Source organism: Choristoneura fumiferana, chromosome 13 (assembly GCF_025370935.1).
Source record: "Choristoneura fumiferana chromosome 13, NRCan_CFum_1, whole genome shotgun sequence".
Classification (NCBI taxonomy): Eukaryota; Metazoa; Arthropoda; class Insecta; order Lepidoptera; family Tortricidae; genus Choristoneura; species Choristoneura fumiferana.
In genome coordinates this window covers 13,079,436-13,094,687 of record NC_133484.1, presented here as the reverse complement: position 1 = coordinate 13,094,687, position 15,252 = coordinate 13,079,436, and the positions used below count along the sequence as shown (strand labels likewise).

The window sequence follows — 15,252 nt, the reverse complement described above, 5'->3', positions numbered from 1 at the left end:
TTTGTCATTAGCAGCAGGTATATAAAATTTAACATCTTCCTTTGTTACTACACCTTTGGTAAAATAATTACTTCAGTTCACACAATACAGGGTCGACCTAGTGTGTGAACCACTGCTAAACTTTAATTCATTAGGTGTAAGGTAATTAAAAAATAAAATCTCCATAATTGTGACAAACTTTTTTTTGTCAAATACAACCTGCATCGTATCACATCATATTATATCATATCTTAATCATGATTAATTTTTTTCAAGCAAGTGGCCTTAAAAGACTCAGTTTGAAAATTGCTAATGATAAAGTGAGTGTAACGGCGTTTGATTGTAAAGTTAAACAAGGATAATATGATAAGTCATATTTTCTGCAGAAAACATAAGGGTGAGATGTAAAAAGACGTCCTGTTTGTCAGATTGCCCTCAGTCTATTATGCTAGAAAAACCTTGGACAGACTAGCAGCGATTGTCCATTAGTGAAATATGGCTTGCGTATTGATTCTATATCGCTTATAAAATGTCAAATAAAGACTGTAGTCTAAAACGCGTGTCAGGTGTCGCTTGTTTTAAAATACATATAAAACTAGTTAAATGCGTGAAAGCTGATGCTAAATGTATCCTAATGCCTTTTTACTGCTATTTAAGTTTCTTAGTTTATTATCTGAAGGTTTGTCACCTCTCTATTTTTGAATCTTATGTTGTTAAGAGCTGTAATTTAACATGTCAGCTTGATTAGAAAAGCAATTGGGAAGAATATAAGAAAAATATATCACGAAGTTTCTATAAGAACCTTATTGTGACGAAATTGTAACTCAAAGAAAAATTACAACTTTAGTTTCTGCAATCACTACACTACACATGTCATGTCATGAACAAAGTAGCAACTCCCCAACTATAAACTTTCTCAAACGAAAAAGCGTAAATAACTCCTATAGTCCGACCCATATCAGAGCCTTTATTGTCAACGCTTGTTTGTAGCATTTTCCCAATAATTGAGCAAACTAACGCCAGTCAAACGCATCCGGCCATACAAATCGTGTCTGCTTCAGTCAGGTCTGACCAACACGAAACGCAACTAGAGGTGTTTAACGATGCAAGAATTTGCATAAGGCCCGTTGCCTATTCTCACATCAGCTGTCTCCGTATCACGCCTTTTAGAGTTGCAGCTCTTGTTGTGTCGACTAGTGATGGGCAGCTGAGAAGATTCCGTTATTTCTTTTTTTTAAAGAAGTTTTTTTAAACTCACGGCTTTGAAAGTAGAAAAATCGAATAGAAAGATTCTTTCTCTAAGTAGGACTATGTACCTAAGTATACTGAGCGACAAAAAATCTGGCCCTCAAATATAGGTAAAATAGTACATAGGTAATTTTGTATGTAGAGTGGGCCAAATTTTCTGCCGCTGAGTATATTTTGTCGACTAAAATTCAGTGATTTCCATTTCAACTACCTAATATATTCGATATGTACTCAAATCAACCAATTTCAAAAATCAGTCTAAAAAAACATAAATGTATTTAAATCACATAACGCGGATACCTACTTTCATTCATCAGTTTAGAAACATGATACAGAAAATTGCCCATCTCTTTTTTCCGTCTTATATTTCTAAAACACTACTACACCGCCTCGTACTAATATTGTGAGGGAATGTGACGACCATGTTTTGTTTTTTTACTCATTATACCAAAGAATTCTCCTTGGCATGGAAGTATGCTGCCAAGCCTTCAATGGCGGCGGTCTTGTCGCAACGTTGCTCAAGTTATTTATAATTAGTCTAGACCTACAACACTTGGCAACACCAGCAAAAAACTGTTAAATCTAGTTTACGCTTACCAATAAGAGAGCCTCGTAAAGTGATTAACGGCTGTTTACCTGAAAAAAAGAAGACAAATATAAACAGAATTCATAAACGTGTAAAAAATACATTTGAAGAGTATTGAAAAATGGCTCCAAATCAATTAAGGCCTGTAAACATCGGGCCTCGCTCGGGCCGCGCGGGCCGCCGCTAACCCAGTCCGCAATCTGACATTTATGAGTGCCATAAAAACGCTCAAGTAGTGACTTTTACTACTTGTTTAGTGAACATAAATGTCTTTGCCTCGCCCGCTCCACGTCGCCCGTATTTAAAAGCGCACAGTTTCGTGCACTGTTTTTCTCCTTTTACCACTTTTTATTTACTGTTACTGTACTGTTATGCAACTGTATAATGCTTTGGTTACTTTTCAGCGGGGATTTATGATCGTCTTTTGTCTTTATTTTAGCTGCGAAAACATGTTTGTTTTTAGTTTGGTTAAGTTGGTTTGAGTTATGCATTCGTGAAATCGTGACAAATTACAGCGAGGATCAGAAATAATTTTGTTTAACGATCTTTTTTTGTTAAGTATCCGAAATAAAAGCGTGTGTCGTAACCTTCCGGTAGATGAGATCGTAAATCCAGTACGTGACAGTTTTTATAAAATATAAGCCGCTAAGTGGGTTGGTGACATCATAAATCAATGTAGGGAGTGATACTCCAATCGAAGATGGTAGATATCGTGATTATGTTTACATCGGTCATAAAAATAATTACATACTAATCAATTATTCAGGTTGGCTGTTTTTGGCTGCATTTGGACTAGTTTATTAGGTGTCTGTCACGAACTTTAATGACTGCCTTAGTTACTCAGCTATTTGCAGTCGGTACATATGTTATTTTACGACAAAAAAGCTATCCTAAATTATTATTTTGCAAATCTAGTACATACTTATATTCTAGTACCTAGATAATTTTCTGGAGTTTGCATTTGACCACATACAATTTCTAACGAGTTAATAAATACGTAGTATAACTGTTAAACAAATTCGTATGGGTTAATAATTGTTTTTTTTACCAGTGCTGCTTTTATAGGTACCTGTAAAAGCTGTAATGGAGCACCTTTTGGCGTTAAAAATATTCGCTTTAGATACTTGTAAGTTGTAATGCTTTCTTTACGGAGCACACATCCGTTCATTGCCCCGCGTTTTATACTGATACAAACCTGATAGCATTTTATGTCCACCGTGTATCAGTATTCGATGTACAGTTTAGGCACATGTTAGTCTTCAAACTTTCGCACAGGCCACCCAGCGCGTGCACATAACCAGGCGTGTCGAAGAATAGTAATGCGACTATGTACTGATTCAAGGCCACATAACAATAGATAGACTTGATTGCTTTTTGCCCTAATCAGTCAGGTTTTGAAATTGTTTGTGTATGCTCATGTTTATCAGCATTGTGTAGTTAGGTTGCATCGGTTGGATCTAAACGAGCTAGTCTTCTTCATGCTTGCATATGAACTTTGTTTGTCTATTAATAAATTTATGGGAGTGTCAAGTTAATTCAAATGACGTACTTTTTACTTACCATACCATTATGTTGGAATGGTTTCTTAAGCTCATTTAAAGCCAGTGAAGCTTCTTTTTTCTTAGCAAGAGTGTTCTCATATCTTAAATATCCATTAGATGTGTACTTATTATATATTCTAAATATGGACTTGCCATCTTTTTCTACTGTTCCGGAAAATGCCGGAGCAGTTTATGCTGTACTGAAGACAAGTTGAATTATTTTTTGAAGTTCTTGTTGTTGGAGTAATTATATGTTCGTAGTAAATTTTTTATTCCTGTGAACCAGCAAATCATTTGAAAGATGATTTTTGCTAGAAAATAATCAAATAAGACAGAGGTACAGCGTATTTAGGTTCCTATTTGAATCTCGTATAAGTCGTAGAGCACACGTGGTTTAAAATAAACTTTTTGAATTTGAATTTAGAATCTTAGTTTGGATATTTTAATCTCTACATAATTTGACTTTAATTAATTTTATTCGAAGAAAAAACGGGGACACTGCAAACCAGTTCCACGTGCAAGTTTCGACAGGTGAATGTTATGAGTGTCCACAATTTGCTTCGACATAAGTACGACAAATAGAAAATTCAGTCAGTAAAGCAAAGTTAAAGTTATCAAGAAGCTTAGTTATAAAAACCTAAATCCGATGTCGATCAAAAATATATTTGTCACTTTGCTCCTCTGTATCGTTAAGGATATTTGCTAGAACATGTATGAATCGGACCACGGGTTGAAGCTCTCATCCTTCATACACCGCCCAGATCTTTAATAAAATTTCATCATCATTATCATCATCAGCCAAAAGACGTTCACTGTTGAACAAAGATCTTCCCCTTAGAATGCCACATTGAACGAAAACTTAATCTGCGTCCATCGGCTGCAGTAGAATGCCCAGTTGGTGATCGCCATTTGAGAACCTTTCTCCTCCAATAGTAATCTGTTCTTCCGAGCGGTGTGGCCAGCCTATTGTCACTACAACTTACTATCAAAGCAACTGAATAGTGACTTATTATCAGATCTTTTCAACAGAATTCATCATGAAACTTGTGTGAAAACACTTAACGATGGGTCAACGATTAAATTGCGCGATATTTTCACCAGCACCAATATCTGACGCGACAAAGCGTGCATAGCTATCTGATTCCATTCTATTTCTAGGGCTAGTGATTCAAAAGGGAGTGAGGTGAGAAGGAAATAAAATTGGACTCTTCGAATTTACTTCAGACGTTTAACCAGCTGCTCATGTTACACAGTGGTGCTTCACTAAAACTAAAAAGCTCACTGTTTGCTATTCCCCACGAGCGTTTGTTGACATCCCGCACCAAAAGAAAGTCCGTCTAGCACAGTAGGTTTAGCGCTGGTTTCGCTTCAAATCAGCCAATTAGAAGTCTCAATATGATACGACACCTATTCAATTAAAGCCCGGTACGCCGTCACCTACCGCGGTGATTTTTAATCGTATGTATGCGACGCGCGAACTGCGGCGGTATTTCGCATATCAATGCGTGCTATGAAATTAATGAAAAAAACAACGTGTGCGCATGCGGTGTTATTATTAAAGGGAAATTAATTGGTGATGCGGGATTAATATGAATTGTTGGACGTGAGCGATGGGGTAAAGTATGCTAATATATTTTCCACTCGTTGCCACAATATGAAAGCGATAAGAAAGTGGTTTCTATTAAAGTCTATGGAGATGCAGCTTATCTATAAAAAATACGTTTTCGTTGTTGGTAGGTCCAAGATTGATAATATTTTTTTTTTTGCTTAGCACTGTTTGATTTATTTTTGATGTAGGTACTTTTTATTTTAAGCAGTACGTAATATTTTGTTCTCGGTCCTTTGGGTTGCGGCAGAATATCAGTGTTTTGCTCCTATGGGCACTGCTGACCACTGAACCATGACCATTTTGCATTATTGCAGCGGTGGACACAATATAAAATGTTTACTTTTAAGTTTGGTCAGTTTTTTTGTATTTCTGTAATCTTGATTGTGTGTGTCCGCAGTTCCAAATAAACGTTTTATCTATCTATCCATCCTTTTATTAATCAACGTGTTATGCAATACGATTAAATGAAGCCGAAATCTTTCAACAGGGTTAATATTATGTTATGATTGAAGGTATTCATCAGAATTTTCGATTCAAAATAAAGTCACCTCTTCGACGCTGTACACTTTGCTTGATTAACTTTCTCGTACAATGTAACCCCACAAGTAAGAAGTCTTTTTATATTGAAGTGCTAAAAATAACCCACGCGTATCAACTTTGATCCGTCTGATCAAAATCAATCAACCCTCAACTGCCAGCAAGAAAAGCTTCCTAATAGTCTATCTAAATGCATCCTCATTTGTCTGTTAAAAAAAAAACTTCGCATAGCACACATAAAACTCCTTATGGCTAGAATATACAGTCAACTTTTGCACAAATTGAGCGATTACTTTTCGTGGTTTTGCCAATACAAACAAGGTTACTAAAGCAGTTATTAGAGTGCTTAAAGGTGTTAGCCTACGGGTAATTTTTGTTTGATTAACGTGAGAATGCTTCGTGGTTTTTCTATGCAGTCGATAACAAATGCAGTGTGTAATTTATGATAGTGTTTTGTTTACGAGGCGTTAACTTCTGTGATGTGCGCAGGCGGCGGGGCGTGAAGTCTGAAGTACAGTCATTGCAAAAATAGATTGAGTGACAAGAAGGAAATGAACAAAAACGAGAATATACGTTAGGTATAACTATTTTCATGCATACCTACCTACTTGTTTGGTAAAAGTATGATTGGAGCAAACATTTTATAATAATATGTATGCTCTTCAATGTTCATAAAACACATAAAAATAACAGATAAGTATCAATCAAAAACAGATGTACAAAGGCGAACAAAAATCATCATCATCATCAGCTGAAAGACGTACACTGCTGGCTTCACACAAAGGATATCACAGTCCGGCGCTTACCGCAACCATCGGACTATTTGTAATCATCACTATGTCATCAGTCCACCTCGTGGAGCACCTTAAATACAGTAATTGATGATCTCAGTAGTGTTTCAAAAAGAGTCGATCCATAAACGAACTTGGAAAAAATTAAAATAATGTCGAATGTCCATAATATAATACGCACTCCTGTAAAAGTGAACTAACGACTCTACCACGAAATAAATAATTAGCACAAGTAACTCTACGTATCTATCGTAATTATCCAAGCCTTTGCGCACTGCGGCTTTTAAACGCGTCGACGACGCGCTTTGACACCGCGCTTTCCTTTCCGTAGAGCATAAAACTTGTGCGCGTATCGCGTTTGTTTCGATAAAAACGGGCGTTGATGACGCGTTTAAAAAACGCAGTGTGTAAAGGCCCTAATTCATCGTTTTGACCTTACAAATGAAGCTAATATAAAAGTGTTTTATTTAACACCTTGATATTGGATTACATTCAACACACAATATGAAACAGTCCATATGCTGTAAGTCACTTACAAGTTTTTTTATAACATGTATAACTCTGACAGCTCAGTTAGAGCAAATAGTTATAGAATTACATTAACCCAAGTTACAAGTTAAGTCGATTAAACTGATATAATGTAGGTATGTCGCACTCGGTGTCATTATCACTATTATCAACATCACGCATGCGCCCTCTTGTCACCTGTCGGACTAACATCCTCGCCGGAGGGTAGACACCTACATCTGGAATTTACGGATAAGCAGATGGCAAGTAGACACACTTCTCAAACAGCTCTTATAATTACTCTAAGGGGGCATGGGAGGGATGCGTTAGAAATACATGAAAATATATTATAACTGTTTCGTTACTTGTAGTTACTAACTTGGACGTTATCTTGTAACAGACCAAAAACAGCTGCAGCTAGTGACAATCATTTTTCATTGAATAGTTGCTTTATTATATAAATTGTTAGAAAAATATGCTTTTATAGCTAAAAAAGCTTATAATTCGTGCCAGTCGAGCAATTAAGTGTAACAGAAAACAGCTACATGTAAAAAACATTGGTAACAAAACAGCATAAAAGCGCTGTATCGGAGGGTGCCGTAGCGTGCTTTGTTTATTTGTCGTAGCATGTCATGACTTTATTCATATAAATACATATACTACATATCTGTTGTCTGCGACACTGTCTGCGAAGAATTCGATCGTACTGACTCGCGAGAACTAAGCAATTTTCTGGGATAAACTATCCTACGTCCTTTTCAAGATTTCATGCAAAACTGATTTCAATTTTAAATTAAAAATAAGGTAGGGCATTATTCAGAACGGAAAAAGAGCAATCATCAATCACACGATTCCGGTATCCGTTTATTTCGCAAGTAACGTTTGGTAACCTGTTTCATTTCTCAACTTTTATTTATTACGAAAACTGTAAATATTTCAGGATTTATTTCAGGGCCATCGTTTAGAACCCTTTAGGTTCAATTAGGTTAGTTTTATAAAATTCTTGAAAAATTAACAGTTTCAGAAATATTAAACAATTATTAGATGGGAAATGAAAAGTTGCGAAATGAATCAGGGTGCCAAACGTTTTGCCGAAAGATTAATAAACCCATGATTCCTAGCTTCTACACACCTATGAAAAACAAATCAATCCGCATCTCAGTGTACTTGACAGCTTACGCTCGATCGCCCACGTTGCAGCGACCAATACGAACGCCTCTAAATGTTAATCACCAAGTGTCGAAATTATTAATGACATTCGCGCATTGGCGCGGGACGTTACGCATGCAGATTGGTATGCTAACGAATGATTAACTATGTATGCGTAGGCACAGGTACAGATTTAGATCGGTGCTGCGTTTACGTGAGCGAGCTGAGTGACGGTCAAAGTCGGACTCCGTCGAGGTCATTAAAGGGAATTGGGACACAATATCTGTTGTATTTGACTTTGTTTATTGAAGTGACATACGTACATCAGATAGAATACAATGTATAGTAAAGAATAAGAAATTTAAACATTTTGATTAGCCAGTTATACAACATACTCCCCCGTAATCAAAACAAGATTATAAACATAAACCTATTCCTTTTATACAATTCTGATGCTTGATACGAGCCAATGGCTTAGTTAGTACATCAGCCCACATCTCCAAAGTATTGATATATACGACATTAACAATATTGTTCGATAATAAATCTCGTATATAATGAAATCTTGTGTCTATATGCTTGGTTCTGTTGTGGTGAACCGGATTCAATGCCAACTTCTGGGCAGACTGTGAATCATTATAAATAGTAATAACAGTTGACATACCAGTAAGTTCACACATCAATCGCCTCAGAAATTCAGCCTCTCTACCCGCACTGGACAAACTCATATATTCCGCTTCGCTGGACGACAGGGCAATGGTGGTTTGCTTCTTACTTTCCCATGAAATGGCTCCCCGGCCATAGAAAAATAGAATCCGGTGTATGAACGACGATCCATAGGACAATTGGCCCAATCTGCATCCGCGTAGCCAATTAAACATCCACCGTCTTTCCTGTAAGTAATGCCCAAATCCATAGTGCCTTTCAAATATTGTAATACACGTTTTGCCGCCTTCCAATGACTTTTATCATATTTAGTATTGAATTGACTTAAATATGATGTAGCAAAAGCAATGTCTGGACGAGTATTAACGGCCAGAAAATTGAGTGAGCCTATCAATTGCTGATACGGATAGGATAATGAAGATTCACTTACATTCTTCTCACTCGGCAGAAACTTTTTAGTTTCCAACGGCGTAGGAACGCTCTTACAGTCCATCATGTGAAACTTTTGTAGCAAATCACGAATGTAACTTTCTTGAGATATTTTAATCTCATTAGGTTTGTAATGTATATTTAAACCTAAGTAATAACTAAGTTTGCCAATCACTTTCAAACTAAAATGATTCCGCAAGTCAGATATGACAGTATTTAGCGTTTTATTTTCTTTGTACAAAATGACAATGTCATCGACATGGAAAGCGAGTATTATTAACTCGTTACCAAACTTTTTGGTATAAATACATGCTTCCGAAGGAGTTTGGTTAAAACCTATGCATTGTAAAATTTCGGTCAACTTTTTATACCATGCTCGTGAAGCCTGTTTGAGGCCATAAAGCGATCGTTTCAGTAAACATACTTTATCTTCTTGACCAGGTTTTATAAATCCTTCCGGCTGACTCATATACACTTCTTCCTCCAAAATTCCGTTTAAAAATGCCGTATCAACGTCTAAATGGTGCATTTTCATTCCCTCTTCCGCAGCCAATGCGAACAACATGCGTAAAGAAGAGTTTCGAACGACTGGAGAGAAAGTTTCCAAGTAGTCAATACCATAAACTTGATTAAATCCTTTCGCGACAAGTCTGGCTTTATATTTAATTACGTCACCATGCGCATTTTTCTTCAGCTTGTAGATCCATTTACAAGGTATGACTTTCTTATCTGGTCTATCAACGAGAACCCAAGTTTGTTTCTCAAGCAGTGACTGATATTCATCTTGCATAGCTTGATACCATTTATCACTATCTTCTGCGTTCACAGCCTGTGTATAAGTTGTAGGTTCATCCATCAGCTGAGGGGATGAAGTTTGCATGCATACACAACTGGCAGCAGAATTAGGTTTTCTGGGTCTCAAATTGTACCTTGGTTCTACAAAATCAGTATTAGATTCAGTTTCTTCTGATGAAGATGCAATAACAGGTTGAACTGACACATTTGGAGTAACAGCGTTATGCCACTGTTCCACGACATTAATATCAGACTGAACATCTTCTGATATAATATCTACAATATCAGGTTGAATCTGTTCATTTTCGATGACAGCGCTTGTGACAGGTGTTCGACTATCTGAACTATTTGACGAGTTTACTTGCGAACTAAGCAATAGAGGTACAACTGCTGATTCAGTTAAATCATTATCAGACTTACAAGTTGTCTTTACTTTCAAATCTTGAAAATCACATTCAAAGAAAGTAACATCTCTGCTTTTCACAAGTCTTCTGGGATATCTAATATCTCTGAAATAATAACTTCTTGGATCTTCTGAATATCCAACGAAAATATGCTCGGATGCTTTCATGTCCAATTTCTTCCGATTACATTCAGGGACATGGATGAATGCTCTGCATCCAAAAACACGCAGATGAGAAAGATTTGGTATTTTAGCATACCATTTCTCGTACGCCGTCTTCCCATTGAGAGCACGGTGAGGAGACCTATTTTTAAGATATACAGCCATCTCTGCAGCATCTTGCCAATAAGCCGGAGAAAGGGAACTATCAGAAAGCATTGACCTTACTTTCTCCAAAATTGAGCGATTTGTTCTTTCTGCAATAGAATTTTGCTGAGGACTGTAGGGAACTGTTGTTTGGTGTTGAATTCCTTCATTTTGTAAATATCTCGAAAATTCAGCATTAACATATTCTTTTCCATTATCACTCTTCAATATCTTAATCTTTGCTCCTGTTTCCCGCTCTACTGTGGACTGGAAAATACGAAACTTGTTCTTTACTTCCGTTTTTGAAGGAATAAAAAATACAAAAGTCATACGAGAAAAATCATCTATGAAAAATAAAATATACTTATTGCCTTGAAATGAAGTTTCAGGCAATGGTCCACAAATATCTGAATGAATAAGTTCCAGAACAGAAGTTGATCTTTTATGTGAAACTTTCTTAAAGGGTTTCCTATTCTGCTTACCTTCAATGCAGGGGATACATGGTTCCTTATCGACTTCTGAGTAGTCCACGCCCACTGCGTGTCCCTTCCTCAGTTGATCCATTCCGATGCGACATAAATGACCTAGTCGTCTATGCCAGAGCTTGAAGCTAGAAACATCAGAGTGGGTCTCAAAAGCAGATAATTGAGTCGTTGGGTTGACCGTACAGTCTAGAGAATACAGTCCACCACATATAGAACCATGTAAAATTACATCACCTGTACAAGAAAAAGCATCAGAATCATAAAAATTACAACCAGTTCTATCAAAAACTACGTTAAAACCTTTATCTACTGCCTTCTTCACTGAAATAAGATTAGAATTCAAGTTCGGTACATGAACTACATCAGTAATCTTCTTTATATTAGTATTCTGACCGCAAGTGGTGATAGAAATATCTCCAATGCCTTTACTGGGCAGTACATCTCCATTTGCAATGGTTACAGTCCCAATAGACGAACTTCTCACATTATTCATCCAATCAGCTCGTGACGTCATGTGTGCTGAAGCTCCAGAATCAATAAACCATTTATCACGCTCTAATCCGTCATTGACATTCAGTGCACATAGAGAATTTTTGTGATTTACGGGTCTCTTCTTCTTATCCTTTTTATGGGGACAATCTGGACGCTTATGTCCTGGCTCCATGCAGTCGTAACACACAATAGGTTTCTTCGGTTTGGATGTAGAAGGTTTGTTCTGGTTCATTCGTGTACGAAGAGCAGTACCTGGGTTATCTATAGCTGGTTTATTCAATTCATTCAATAATTTGGTCTTAATTAAATCCACTGTAATGTCTATGTTGGAATTTTCCAAAGCCATTACTAAAGGTGCATATTGAGGACTTAAACCTCCAAGAAGAATCGCAGCTATTGAAGCATCTTCCATAATTTTGCCAATGTCGGCTAAATCTTGCACAGTTGACATGACAGCATTTATGTACGTCTCTATATTGGAATCAAAATCATCAAGACAGTACCTGTAGAGTTTCCGTTCGAGGCTTATACGTCGCCCTAAACCTTTGTCCTCGTAAGCGGACGAAAGAGCATCCCAAGCTTCCTTGGCTGTTTTGCATGACCTTACATGAGTTATTGCCATACCATCTAAAGTGAGACATATTTTAGATAACGCCTTCTGATCGTTACGTGATTTTACCTCAGTAGGAATTTTACTATCATTAGAATATCCGATGATCGTCTCCCATAACTCTTCATGCATAAGGTACATACGCATTTTGAATTTCCATACGGAATAACCGTCTCTGTTTATGAGTGGTTTTATGGCAGAAATCGAATTATTTTCCATATTTATACGCACAGCTGTTTGATGTCACAACGTCACAAAAAATAGTATGAAATATCTTCGTGAACTATTGAAAAATGACAGATTTTCATAATTTATAAACGCACATACTGGAAAAAACTAGTAGATTCACTTTTTATAAAGAATATATAGTTTTTATAAGTAATACTCAGTTAAATATAGAGTTTCGTGCTGATAACGAATGTTGTATTTGACTTTGTTTATTGAAGTGACATACGTACATCAGATAGAATACAATGTATAGTAAAGAATAAGAAATTTAAACATTTTGATTAGCCAGTTATACAACAATATCTGACCTGGTAGAAAAGAGAAGCATTGAGACTCAGCACGTTTTTGATACCATCTAAAGCTTGCATTAGGCATAGGCCTGTAGATGTACAGAATGGAGACCGTCATTTTTAACGAGCTTCTGATATTCCGACACATTTGCGTGCATTAAGATCATGTGTAGAAATTGGGATATTTGGGAGCTTATTAAAAGTAATTTTGGTCTACCTTCCATTACGAATACGTCTGTTACGCATTAAAAACTGTTACAATCTTTAGCTTTATTGACACAGTGCACCAACAGATGTCTGTCAGTGATCATAACGTCGGTAAATGCTCCAAAATATCGAAAACTTGCTAAAGATTATCACGATCTGCATGCTTTATAAAATAGTTCTAATGTTGTTACTTAATCTATAAGTATTATACCGTTAAAATAATTTATAGCGACACCAGCTATTATAACGACTTACAGGATGTTACGCCAACTTGTAGGAACAGGTCCTTGTTTTGTTACCTAATGTTTTAATTAAATAATATCGCGATTAACGATTATTGGTTTAAACGACGTACCTAACCTAATCTAAACGGTCTCTTTAATGCAGTTTTAACTGTAAATATTGTTTATCTGCCACACGCAGAAACATTTAGACTGTAACCGCCAAGTAATAACATGTAATAAACCTCTAGCAATCAAGTAGCTCACTCGACTGATCCATAAACGAAACGAGGCTTGGGCATGAAGCTCTGCGAACACTAACTCTATAGATTTAATCTAATGCAGGCGAGATTTAAATTGGAATTTAGTGGGTGAAACAATTGATATCGTACTTAGGATAATATTCATGTAATTTCTATGATTTTTTATGTAATTGGTAGCATTTGATTTATGGTAAAAAAATAAGCATCTGGGTCGAAATTTGTTGAAATTCGTAACAGCAAGCAAAGTCGTTTAACTTAAAACATCGCTAGGATGTTCGGTTCTAAATAGAGAAATTTGCAACTTATCTAAGTGCTTTTAATTTTATTACTTAGGTATCTCTTTACCCGTTTGTTGATACTTCTTTCCTCCGATTGAGATCTTTTTTACGGCTTGTCTTCCTTGTTAAGTCTTTTAATAGCCCGGATTAAAATGTGAATTAATCATACCAACCAGGAAAACCCTGTCAATAATTATAAAGAAAATGATTTGAGTGTTTTCCTGAGTTCTTATTATGAGAACTTAAGTTTTACGATTTCTGAATATCTTTTGCCATACATCTGTTCCAAATAAGTTGCATGCGACAGAAAAAACCGTTGAATAATTTGAACTTTAAGCAATGGTATAATAGAGATAAAATTTGATTGGATTAGAATTTTCTCAAGCAGCGTCCGAATGTTTATGTGCCGTAATAAAATACTTCAACATTGTATTGCCACGTGCTCGATAATTGAACAGTACAATCACGAACTTCTTTTATTGCATTCTTAGAGCAGGAATGCGTACGTGTGGACAGATTACCGAGCAATACCTATTTGCATTGTAGCAGTTTTCCTGCAACGTATCCTGTGTTTCACACTAGCTGTCAATTTATTTACCATCGAAGAATCTAGCGATACCTGCCAATAAATAAATAAAGTATGTAAGTAGCAGTGTTGACTGAATGACTGATACAGCCTAAATCACTGAGAGTTTTAAAGTCATGGAAGTGCAGTAAGGGCCGCTAGCACGATCTATTCTATAAGGCTAAAAGTGAAATCCTTAACCCCGGTTTATGAATCATAGTTCCATATTTTGACACTACTTTTTACTAGATTAGCACTTGGAGTTATTTCGTTCATTCTGGTCTGTGCATGTCCGCCTAAGAAGCGTTTCCTGAATTATCAATGGCTCAAAAGTACCCACTTTTTATTCTTCCACGGGAGAAAAACTACCGATAACAAGTATAATTCCGACGCATATTAAACAATATACTCGTATATATGTCGGCGGCCGATCGTCAAATCCGCCAGATCACCAAATTCCTTGGCATATCGTGAAATGGCGCCTTTTCATGAATTGGCTAAGGGACATCAGCCATATCGTTCAAACTCACCGTTTAACTAGGCCAAGTGACGTTTAGACAAATCATGAAATTCCAAGGCATATCATGAAACGCCGCCATTTCATGATTTGGCCAGTTTAGGCAGATCATGAAATTCCTAGGCATATCATGAAATATCGGTCCTGGTCACAATTCATACTAACCACTCCAATTTTACTTTAGCTAGGAATATCGACGAATGCGTTTTTCTAATCGATCTGCCGTATTGTTTTTCAGGCACAGCACATCGTGATATGCCTGGCGAACTTTTAGGCATATCATGAAATGGCGCCATTTCACGATATGCCAAGAAATTTCGTGATCTGGCGGATTTTACGATCGGCCGCCGACATATATATAATTTTAAACAATCTTCTGTCACTCAGGTATCTATTTGTTAAACTCCCTTCTGTCACTCAGGTATCTATTTGTTAAACTCCTGATATTTTCTACTTTAGCTCCATTAAAAAGCTGTCCAGATAAAATTCCCACAAATTCCTTCAAACCCAAAGATCAGAAATAAACTGGAACTGGGGCCACGTCCCGGAA

General features: G+C 36.6%; 1 protein-coding gene across 2 annotated transcripts in view; it reads right to left on the bottom strand.

Moving 5' to 3' along the window:
* Positions 1-15,252, bottom strand: part of LOC141434085 (homeotic protein antennapedia-like) — a 227,255-nt gene that overhangs the window by 138,258 nt on the left and 73,745 nt on the right. The window contains exon 2 of one of the 2 annotated variants that reach the window (XM_074096367.1): positions 1,825-1,863. The exons of the other annotated variant lie outside the window; for it this stretch is intronic. The gene's annotated coding sequence lies outside the window, so the exon portion shown is untranslated. The remainder of the gene's footprint in view (positions 1-1,824; positions 1,864-15,252) is intronic. 2 annotated transcript variants of the gene reach the window in all.